This window comes from Podarcis gaigeae (genome assembly GCF_964106915.1).
Source record: "Podarcis gaigeae genome assembly, chromosome: 8".
Classification (NCBI taxonomy): Eukaryota; Metazoa; Chordata; class Lepidosauria; order Squamata; family Lacertidae; genus Podarcis; species Podarcis gaigeae.
The window spans coordinates 31266937-31279668 of NC_139684.1; positions in this window are offsets into that span (position 1 = coordinate 31266937).

Here is a 12732-nt window from a genome sequence, read left to right on the forward strand (position 1 = left end):
TCACTTATCCCGGCACAGGATCAACCTGACACAGATTTACTTATTCACTTGTTTTGCTTATGTATTAATGTATTGAATTTATATGCTGCCTTGAGCTCAATGGGCATTTCAGGGTCTGAAGCACAAACTCCTTGGAATCCCAGGGCACAAGTCAGGGGAAACAGAAACTGCCACTCGGCTCTGCCATGCCGCCTGCCACTGCGTTGCCTGCCACCTCTGCTGTTGGCAGACAAGCAGCACCAGCACCAATTTATGGTGAGAGCTCTCGTGAGGTCTTGCACTCCATGAGATCTCATGAGATTACAGCAAGATCTCGCCATAAATCAGTGCCAATGCCTGCACTGTTTCTCCACTGTTGGATCACTGCCTTGGGGGCTTCCACTGCCTAAGGAAATACAAATGCTCATAGGGACAACATGGGGGGGAGTAGAAAAGAAGCACATCCAAAGCAATGTTTCTTATACATCTCCAGATTATGCAAATGACTTCTATTCAACCATCAAAGGATCGCATCAGCCTTTGCAGTTGCAACCCAGGTGGAATCTACACACATATTTTTTAAAATGCTGTGAAAAAGCTTTTTAAAAAAACATTTTGAAAAATACATTGAATTTTGCATAGCTCACGGTCGCCATCTAGTGTCACGTTTGTATATTGCTCTTTATAAAACATTTATTTGCAGCTGTGGAGATGAGTCCCCTCCCTTCATGGATCACTGCCTTGTTGTGGCGAAGGGGCTTGAATAACTCCAAGAAGCTCTGAGCTACGCCATGCATGGCCACCCAAGACGGATAGGTCATAGCTGAGAGTTTAGACTAAATGTGATCCACCTGGAGAAGGAACTGGCAATCTACTCCAGTATTTTGCCAAGAAAACTCAATGGACATTAAAAAGGAGAAGCTTTGAGAAGAAAGAGTTTCCAAGGCATGGTCTGGTTCATTGGGTCATGGAGAGTCGAACACGACTAAGACGACTAAACAACAACAAAGATGAGTCCCCAATGTCACCATCCTGAACCAGTCAAAACCATTTACCTCTCCAGATCAGCCTTCATCATAACATCATGTGATTCCATATAACCATTTATCAGTGTCTTTCTTTCTTAAGACTTTGACTAATTTTCCTATTCATTAAATGTCTCCCAATATCCTATTTCACCTACCTGCGAAACAGTTCAAGATTAATCACAGTTGCCATGCCTAGCCGATTCTCTTTTCATGCGTACAATGGCCACCATAGATTTCAGGGTTTTGAAGTGAACATTCACTACATACAGTTCTGTACTATGAAAGTTTAGGCACAGGCCTTTTCAGTTTAGCTAGGCCATAGGCTAAAATAAAAATAAAAAATGGAACTATCAAAATGATACAGTTTTATGAAATTATTATTTTCTGCAACATCATTTGTTTTAGTCCTTTAAAATAATAAAATCACCTTGGCAGAAAGGTGGTATATAAATGAATGAATGACTGGATGAATAAATAAATATGCAAATTTAAGAGTATGGTTTTTTACACAGATCTGTAGAAAAAACAAGCATTTTGCATGCTGCAACTATGTCCCAGTGAGCTGCAAAAGAGGAGGAATGCAATGCACCTGGGGGGGGGGGGAAACATCCATTTCCTGAATGTGCACACTATTTAGAACATGCATCAAAAGCTTCATGGCGTCTCTGTTTAATTACTGCAGCTCCACGTACCAAGTCCAAGCACTTTAGAAGCTGCAAAAAAGCCCATAATTTGGCCTTAAATTATGAGGCACCAAAAAAAAGGAACTAACTTTGGGATTTAGTGGGCTAGCATCAAAGTAAATCTGATTTTAAAATCCACAGGGGAAGATTGATTGCCTCCCCTTTATCATGTTCACCGCTGCAAGTATTTGTGTAGTAGCGTTAAGCATCTGCTTGTCTGTTGCAAGCAGATGCTGTAAGTAGGATTTGACCTTTCTGTTTTGGAAAATTGCTTGAATGTTTAATGTTAAAATATTAAGTTATCAGAGCAGCTCATCTCTTTGGGAGAAAGGAATGCTCAATTTTACACCATGCGGGTTCTCAAAGTAACCATAAGAAGCATGAATAACTTCGGAGGAGAACAAAGCAAGCCATGTTAATGTGGAGGAAACTCTGGAAGTAAATAACAGCTGTTCAAGGAGACATCTCTTAAATATGTATTAATTAATTTGAAGTGCATCGCTTAAATATGCAAAGAGATTATCTTGTGTTAATTTACATTAAAACACTACAGCACTTGCCAGGTTCGTTATAGTATCCTAAGCTATCACTCCAGCCTACGCAACAGCATTTTGTTGGGTGTTGATTGCTTTCGATTTGCCCTTTTAAAAATGTCAGATAGCTGCCTCTTGTCTAGTAGGATCTGTCCTTATGCACACATTTCAGGCTTCTAAAGTTACTCCAGTTTCTATCAAGAGCAACATGGGCTTAGACTCTAAAGAGAAAGGACCAGGTAAAGGAGGGGTTAGACTTAACACTCCACAGAAAAGGGTCAGAACCACAGGTTTTGTTGACTGAGGAGTCCCCAGTCCTGAACGTGTGGTTAAAGGGATCCCCAGATTCCTTATTCTGAATTGATTGTAGCCAGTGTATGAAATCTTGTTCTTTTTTATCCAGGGTGGGGCTTCCATAGCTAGACCTAAGACTACATTTCATTGTCCAGTCTCTGAAAATAGTAGCAGGATAGTCCATGTTCAGGAAAGTCTTTAGTGTTTGATGTGGTACTGTGTTTTTACTATTTTTTGTTGGAAGCTAGTTGTTGTTTGTTGTTGTCATCGTCATCCCTGTTGTCACTTATGAGTGGAAACCTGTTGCAGCAGGATCTTTAAAGATCTCCCTCTGCCTTGCAATGCAGACTTTACAGCCCAATCCTTTATGTGTCAACTCTGTTGAGCTTAATGGAATTCGTGCCCAAGTAACTGTGTATTCCTATACAGTGTATCTGAAGAAGTGTGCATGCACAAGAAAGCTTATGTAGTACCCAGAACAAACTTATTTGGTCTCTAAGGTGCTACTGGACAATTTTTATTTATTTATTTAGATTCATTCATTCCTGTCTTCCTTCCTATACAGCCTTAGGCATATCTGCACCTGAAGGCAAAGCAGTACACTGGTACCTCGGGTTACATACGCTTCAGGTTACATATGCTTCAGGTTACAGACTCCGCTAACCCAGAAATAGTACCTCGGGTTAAGAACTTTGCTTCAGGATGAGAACAGAAATCGTGCTCCGGCAGTGCGGTGGCAATGGGAGGCCCCATTAGCTAAAGTGTATCTGCAGGTTAAGAACAGTTTCAGGTTAAGAACAGACCTCCAGAACAAATTAAGTACTTAACCCGAGGTACCCCTGTAGTAGAAATAAGGAATCTTCTTGTTTCAATCATTAATGGTCCTCAATTGGACATTTCCATGTATCAGAATTTACTTATGTGCCCACAATAATTGCATTATTCTAATTTAGTCCTTTCATTCTGAAATTGAGCTGTTCTATTGAGCTGTTCAGGATCTCTAACGGCACAGCTCCCTTGAATCTGGGGGACTCAGGTAAGGGATTATGGTGGTGATGTCACCCTTTGCATTAGGCAGAGGCTAGATCCTTGTATTCAACGTGACCCCTGCTCTCCTGGACTAAGACAACAGCAGTGAGATGTGGGGTTCTTAATATTTGCTGCTTCGTTATCTTGGCCTTTTCAAGCATACTGTCCTCGGTTTCTTAACCTTATTGCCACATTAGTCATGAGGACTAGAAACCTAAGAGATGAAAGTTTCAGTACTGCAGGTTTCTGAGCTGCGGTACAGAAGGGGCAGCCTTCATTTGTCCTGTAGTTTGTGTATTGCCACTTAGGATTTGCAGATGCAGAATGCAGTTTTTTTGCCAGTATATTGCTGGTTACTTCTTTTAATTGAAAGCAACAGATAACTATTTCTAGTAAGACCTGACTTTAAAGATAATGCAGGTCTGTAAAAGATTCGTATGTTGCTAGAGATTGGTGCTGCTGGAGAGAGAAACTACGACACTTTGTAGCACTTTGCATTTTCAACAGTTTATCAAGGTTTGAGAGTGCAGATTTCCTTCGGGGGAAATTAGTTCTTAAATTTACAAAGTGCCCCTGCCATAAATACTCGTAAAAAGGACAATTTGGTAGGTTTTGTTTATTTTTAAGCAGGTCAAAGGACATTAGTATGTTCAACTACATAAATCTGTCTGGTACAGTACAGAAATCCGGATGCCTCCATATCTCAAAGGGTTTTGTTTCTAGATCTGTAGAAGTGCAAAAATATTGCTACACAAAGGCAAATAGAAGGTGTGTGGGTGTTTTCCTCCCATCCAATACTGATACTTGTGTTTATTGATTTAAACCATTGATAATAATAATAATAATTTTTTATTTATACCCCTCTCTCCCCAGCTAAGACCGGGCTCAGGGTGGCTAACAACCAATAATAAAAACATTAAAACATTAGGATTCAGCCACTTCACAGGAGGAGAAAGGAAAAATAAAGAGGGGGAGGGAATCAAACATTCTAAGCCAAAGGCCAGGTGGAACAACTCTGTCTTACAGGCCCTGTGGAAAGAAATCAGATCCCGCAAGGCCCTGGTCTTGCTCTGGTTGAGGCTAATCTAACTTCCTTGGGGCCCTGGATCTCTAGAGTGTTGCTATATATGGACCTTAAGGACCTTATATACTGATTAACTACAGTAGTCTTGCCTCTAAGCAGTTTACAGAGTCACCGTAAAGTCACCACCAGGTTTGCACCCAGAAAACTATTTTGAATGCATGAGCCTTCTTGTTGGTGGCTGATATTTGCACTGAAAACTAGAGCTTTCAACCTGGTACACTGCATTATAATTTATATGACGATGATGATGATGATGATGACGACGACGACAACTATAGTGGATGCAACAGTCAAGGGTCTGCCTCCCACTTTGCTGCTGCTCTCCCTTCATTCACATTCATGTCTGTTGTCTAGGAAGCAAGAGAAGCAGTAACACACATGCCTCTCCACCCCACATGCAAAATTATACTCATTTGCCTTGCCATCTATCTGCTTTGATCTAAAATACAGAACCTGATGGATGCCCTAGGTAAATCAAACGTTTTCCGTCTGCCAAAAGGGTTTTGCAAAAGCTTATTTCATGCCATTACCATTTTTCTGTTTCTAGCAGTAAATCAAAAAAGTATCAGCCCATTCATCCACTTTAAAAAGTAACGCCTTGCCTTTGTGTAATTACCCAGGCCCAGTGGAGACCTCCATACACAGTAAATCTGTTCATTTAAAAGGTTTCACTTTTAAGTACAGCGGTGACATAAATTGGTGGAGAGCAAATTTATTTATTTAATAGGTTTATTCTGTTAACTGGCCTGATAACTGTTAAGACTTCTGCTGCTGCTTCATATGGCAGGGCTCTTGCTAATGTCTCTGATTTATTTCTGCAGCGGATATTTATGTACGAAGGTCTAACTCCATCTAAGAGTGGTGGAAATTGGTATGTGGTTATGATTTATTCTCATTACTCGCCTGTACTTAACTGGTGTTCAGGGGACCTTCATTGTCTCTACAGCAGATTTCTGAGAAATTAAGTAGCTTAACAAGTAGCAAGAAGGGAAGCTGAAGAGAATATGGCTGAATTCAGAGATCATTTTGTTCCATTTCCCCAACTTTAACTTGCCTGATAATTTCCATGTTTTATGTGATCTTTCACGCGACGTAAAAGCCACTTGTGGAAATCTAGTGGAATCCAGCGGATGTTTTAGTGCTCATTTCCATGTTAATTGCTTCCAGGGAAAAATCCTACTGCAACCCCATTAACCTAGAAGAGGAGTAGGCAACCTAAGGCCCGTGGGCTGGATGTAGCCCAATTGCCTTCTCAATCTGGCCCGCAGATGGTCCGGGAATCAGCGTGTTTTTACATGAGTAGAATGTGTCCTTTTATTTAAAATGCATGTCTGGGTTATTTGTGGGGCATAGGAATTTGTTCATCCCCATATAATCCGGTCTACCACATGGTCTGAGGGATGATGGACCGGCCCACGGCTGAAAGAGGTTGCTGACCCCTGACCTAGAAAATCATGGGAGCTTTCCCCTGTTTTATTTATTTTTTGCTGTTTTTGTGGATCACACCGTGAGATGAAACCTGGGGCTGTACAGTTCTTTCACCCAATTCATGGGTGAATTGTTGGGGGAACAAAATAACACTTGTGAGGAAAGGGTGGCAACACGTCCAACGTTGTCCAGTTTTGCATCACACCACGAACACTGGTTTGAATGAAACTAAGTGCAACATGGTATATTGATCAGAAACCCACAGTTCCATGACGTGACAGGAATGTTAAAAACTGGGACAGAAGTGCTAGTGTTATATCTGGGAACACAAATGCACCAAGAGGTGTAAGGCTGTTCCCTCCAAGGGCCGACTCATACTTGAACCATTGCCCCGTAATCAGAGGTGGGTGGAAGGAGAGAACCAATTTTTTCATGGTTGCTGCATCAGTGCCAGATTTATTGGACGGCTTTCTTCCTCTTCCTCTTCCTTTATGTTGCTGCGAGTAGCACTGTACTCAGCATCGCTCCGGAAATCTTAAGAAACCAAAACGCACCAGTGCAGGTTTGAAAACAGTGGTCAGATTCAGGCTAAGGAGAAGCTCCTTGCTAGAGCATGCACTTGGCTGCCGAAGATCTCCGATTCAGTCTTTCATATTTCCATGTGGGGCTGAGACTCCTGCCTGAATCCCTGGAGAGAAGTTGTCAGTGTTATACCCAGGATGGGGAACCTGTGGGCCTCTGGACAATGTTGGACCCCCAGCTCCCATCAGCCCCAGCCAGTGCAGCTGGCAGTCAGGGATGATGGGAACTGTAGTCCAGTAAACATCTTTGGAGGTCCACAGGTCAACTGCCACCGCTGCAGACAATCCTTGGCTAGAGAAACCAATGACCTGGTTTGGGATCAGGAAGCTTTTCTGTGCTACTGTGCCTGCAGAATTAAGCCTGGGCTCAAATTAAGCCCTGCTTCTTCATTCGTATACAGTGGGACCTCGGTTTTTGAACGTAATCTGTTCTGGAAGACCGTTCGAATTACGAAACGTTCGAAAACTGAAGCATGCATTTCCGGAAGCATTTACAGTGGTACCTCGGGTTAAGAACTTAATTTGTTCCGGAGGTCTGTTCTTAACCTGAAACTGTTCTTAACCAGAAGCACCACTTTAGCTAATGGGGCCTCCCGCTGCCGCCACACCGCCAGAGCACGATTTCTGTTCTCATCCTGAAGCAAAGTTCTTAACCCAAGGTACTATTTCTGGGTAAGTGGAGTCTGTAACCTGAAGTGTCTGTAACCTGAATCGTATGTAACCCGAAGTACCACTGTACTTAGGGAAAACTCAATACGGAAGCCGCGTGGTACCTTCAGCTTCGGAAAAGCGTTCAAAAACTGAAACGTTTGACTTCCGAGATGCTCGAAAACCGAGGTTCCACTGTAACAGAACAAGGAAAGCGCTGCTGAATATGCAACACCATATTAATGTAAAGCCTAATAAGGGTAGTCTGAAATCAACTATAATTCTGTGACATGCCCCTCCCTGTCCCCGCCCCCCCTTTCCCTTTACCCAGTCAAAGAAAATGTTAGGGAAATATAATCAGCAGTGAAACAATTAAAATAATTGTCTTTCGCAAAGAGGGTTCTGCACAATATTTTTATAAATTGAAGTCGGATGTGTGGTTGTGTTTTTTTCAGGGCTATATATGTATGTTTGTCATGCTCACAAGCCATCTCATTCCTCCCCCCGCCCTTTCTTCTTAAATCCTATTTGTAAATCTCAAGGGTGTCAGTTCTAAAGCAAGACAGGCCCAGCTGGCAGAAACTTGCAAGTGAAAGGCTGAATTTTTTAGCAGCTCCGAAGTTATTTTTAGAAAACATCTTTAGCTTTCCAATAAATTAAGATTGAAAGGCAGCGTCTTAATAAAAACAGAACAAGGAGGAACAATACCAGAGCAATCAAGCGGCGAGCTAAAAATATTGTGCTCAGGGACGGTGTGGAACCGTTCTCCCATAATCCCTTGAAACTTTTACTCTTGGTTTTAGCATCACTGTCCACAGGTTTCTGCACTTTCTCCCATGAATATTAAGTCCAGAAATTTGTTCTTTGTGAGACGAGAACTTGGGTATCTGTAGAGTAGGGCTGCCACCCAAATGAAGAAAAGTTTATAATTGATGAATCGTTTAAATGGGCATAAAGAATACTTTAAAGAGATGGGAAAATCTGTGGAAGAGCATATGGGTCCCCACCTACAGTTCAAAGCTGCAGTAGTCCAGTTGGAGTGCTGGACTAGAACCTGGGAAACCAGGGTTCGAATCCCCAACTCAGCCACAAAGCTCACTAGCCACTGTCTCTCAGCCTATCCTACCTCACAGGGCTGTTGAGAGGATAAAAGAAGCATATGTGTTTGAGCTGTTTGGATTGGACATATATATCATAGTAAATAATCATAATCTTATACCCCTCAGTCAGAATTAGGCCTTAGGGAAGCTACTGTTCTTTCAAAGTCAAAGGCCTTTGAGAGGAAGAATCAGTGGTGTTTTTCTGGGGGGACGCAGGGGGACGCATACCCCTAAACATTTTGTGAATCTAAGTTTGGCCTCATTGAGGGGCAGTATTTCAATATGAGTAGGAAAATGAGAGTATCCCTAAACATTATTTTTAGGGGGGGGGGGAAGCACTGTGAAGAATAATGGATGTAAAGTGCTTTGAACACTTAAACATGCTATAGCTATATATAATTGTTTTAATTTTTAGAAAACTCCAAAACAAATGCTGTGTAGACTAATAAATACAGATCTCCTCCTTTTCCAGATAACATGCGTCGTGTCAGATGTGGGTATTTGTTCACTGAAGTTGATTTCCCCTAATTTAAAGCACAGGGTAATGTGGCAAAAATGGCTTATTAAGAACACTACCTCTGTGAGATTTCATGAGCTATAGCACACCCTAGTGATATCAAGAAATTAGAAAACAGAACCAGGTGGTTTAGGTGCATCACAGAAGCTGACACACTAAAGAGTTATTGTGAGCTGGCAAAATTCCTTTGAGTACCTTGGGGAAATGTGTTTGATTTCCATTTTTAAAAAGAGGGTGAGCACTGTAAGAGCTGTAAAATTGTTGCAGCACAGCTGCATTCATCTCATCATCAGATACTGCAAGGAAAGGGGAACCCAAAATGTCAGTTTGTGGGCCCACTCTACCACAAATGGGATCACAAAACAGGCCTGAAAGGTCACATAATAATAGCCACAGTTGTCATATCCATATTAACTCATGGTTGTTGTTTTTTTAAAAACTTTGGAATATTTACGTACATTTTCAAAGTGGTTGTTTGGGAATTTAGAGGGCAACAGGTGAGGCAAAGAGGCATCCTTACCACTTCATTGGTTCTGTGCTTGCAGCCTAAATGTTATGGACTGGCTGGATGCGAGGGGGGGGGGGGCAACAGCAGGGGAACCCCCAAGGGATAAAGGCTCAGAGCCGGGGTGGGGATTGGTGGTGAGACGGTGTTGAGTGGTCCCGTAGGATATCCCCAATGCATTCTCCCTTCCTATTCCAGTGACTGACTGCAATGTTTTGAATTGGGAAAGAGACAAAAATCTTTCCTGCAATCATAATGGAAGGACCTGTTTTGTGTGTTTATGCAAATAAAGTTTGCCATCGTGTCGGGTATTTATTTAAATGCCATGCAATTCTTCCCCTCCACATAGGCAGACAACCCTAAGGGGGGCAGCGGTGGGGGAAGGAGCTTCACCCCGAACAAAACAAACAGAATTGTTCCTAAGAACAATTTCGTTTCAAATCCACAGAACAATATTTCATTCATCCTTAATTATCTCCCCACTGGTAAGAGAAGCATCGCAGACTCCTTTTGTTCTCCTGATTTTGCATGCAGTGTGATTAGGTAGCAGATTTATTTATTTTTTGTTTTAGTTATATATATAGATGCCAGCGTACTACCAGTCCTTACACATGTGGGGTTTGGCCTCATTGTTTGACTGGTAGAGCAACAAGCAAGAGGAACACGCGTCCTGCCAAATTTCGCAGCCCCCCAAGGTGCACAAGTTCCAGGCTCCCTTTTCACTGCAATCCCCTCCCGTGCACTGCTTTGCTACCGGAACGGCAACCCCATTGTCTTCCGCCGCATTATTGTGAAGCGGCTTTTCTCTCCTGCTGTTTGTCCCCTGTAATCCATTAGGTTGCTGCCGCCGTCCTGAGAATCTCCGCTTGAAAGGAATCACTTAGTGCTCACAGATGCTTCTCTTGAACCTGCTGGCAAGGATGCAGGCGTTGACTAAAGTACCAGGCCTGTGATCCTACTGATGGGGAAGAAGGGGCAGAGTGAGACAGCAAAAAAAATGAAATAAAATAAACGCCGCGAATCTCTCTTTGGTGGAGTTTATAATTTGTTGCTTTCATGGTGCTCTGTTCTCTGTGCTTGTACTCAACGTTATCTGCTCTCCCCTGTGGATTTCTCTACAAAGCATGATGGGAATGTTAGCATGGGAAAGGAAAATTAATACTGGCTGGCAATGTTTGCCTAGCGCACATGCAAGGCAGATCACACAGCCACAAGCAAAGGGAGACATCTACCGTTTGAGAGATAGTAAAGGAGGCACATGGCAGCACTGCAGGCTTGGTAGGCAATTTGTCCAATGCTGAATACCACGTTTGGGAATTCTGTCGTAAGGCAGGCTTTGTATAAAAGTGAGAAAGTTTGCAGAGGCGATCATGGTTGGGAAAGCAAAATCTGAGAGGAAAAAGCTGAAATAACGGGTGGAGTGGGGGTTGTTGATGGATGGCTTAACCATAGCAAAGGATCTGAGACAAGCTGTTCTCTGAAGTTCTGCATGCAGGGAGTTTTTCATGGGGGAAATCATGCAAAATGTGATATCCTACCTACACCCTGGGATTGGTAGGGCAGAAAGCAGGGAGACTGACAGTAGAGGACACCAGAGCCAATGACCAGCGGAGCCAACTCATTCCGACTTTGTCCCATCTGCCTTCTCCCTGCTGAGCTCCACAAGGGGAATACTGAGATGAGGAAGGTGATGGGCAGTGCCATCCCCCACTGGACTGAGTGGAAGTAGGCAGGCAGGCTGGGTGGGGGCTGGCTGAAGACAGAGTGTGGTTGGGTTGGTGGGGCATTGCCCCATTTGCCCTAATGAACCAGTCTCCGATGGCTGTAGCCCATCATTCTGCTGCACTTGGCTGGCCCAACATTTTGCTGCCTGTCCCATTTAAAAAAAAGGGGGGGGACTGAATCTCACATCAGCACAAGAAATGGGGCAGGTTCTTCAACTGCACTTGAGGGCTGTTACCATTTGCTTTGGCACCAGTGTGCTCCCACTGCTGGTGATTGAAGCCTAGTGCACATGCCATTAGCCACAGTCCATATCTATCCTGCAGTTTCTTGAGAAACCAGTCTTCCTCCAGTTGAAAAACGTAAGCCATACTCACTGTGCAGTTAAGCTGAGCAGGGCACATGTGAGACAGTCATTGCACATGTTGCAGGGGGAAGCTGCAGTCACACATAAACCAAACAGGTAATGCACATCCAATGAAGATATCCCCACCCCTCCAGTGATGTGCAAATATGACTTGAAATGCAGCTGGGAAGCTCAGACAACCTTGCTAGGGTTTAAGTCGCTAATGTGTACGTAGCCAATTCATTTTAATTTTTTTGTTTATTTGAATATTTATGAGCCACACATTCATAAAATATATGCAGGTGGCTTACAATGTAAAATGCAATAAAGTTAAAAGCAATCAATAAATATTTATACAAATATAATTTAAAACTTCAGTATCCTGGTAGGTTAGAAAGGGGTGGGATAAAAATCCTGAAATTCATATCTAGGATGGGATACTTATGCCTTCAAATGCCCCAATCAAGCATAAACCAGGATAGGCAGGCAGTGGATGCAATCCTAAAGCACAAAAGAGGTTCACAGGCATGTACTTTTCTCACCTGCCATCTATCCCTCCACCACTCTTCCTTCTTCCCTCCATCACTCTCCCAGAGCTCATCCATAATGCCACTTAATATGGCTAGGGAGTTTCCTGTACCTCCATTCATTCTCTGTGGTTCATACGATGCTCTCCTCCTTGCTACACTCCCCCCTCCCGCAATCCAGGTTTTCTTATATCAGGGGTAGCCCGAAAATCTTCACTGAGGAGGTAAAAAGTGTGGGAAGGCAGCTTTTTGGAGGAGAGCATCATATGGACAATGAAGGCACGGGAAGTTTCCTATGCTCACTAAACTACACTGTGGGTGATGCCCTAGGGATGCTCTGATGCGGCATCAGAGAGCCAGTGTGGTGTCGTGGTTAAGAGTGGTAGACTGGTAATCTGTGGAACCGGGTTCAGTCATGCAGCTGCTGGCTGACCTTGGGCTAGTCACACTTCTCTGAAGTCTCTCAGCCCCACTCACCTCACAGAGTGTTTGTTGTGGGGGAGGAAGGGAAAGGAAAATGTTAGCCGCTTTGAGACTCCTTCGGGTAGTGATAAAGCAGGATATCAAATCCAAACTCCTCTTCTCTTCAAAGGGAACCTGGCCCTGGGACAGTGAAGTGTAAGAGCACCAAGAGGGTCCATTGCCTGTACTTTCCATCACATCCTTGTCGTTCCTGGAGGACAGCTGCATTTGGAGATACAAGTTTCCTATGACCACATGCAGATTGC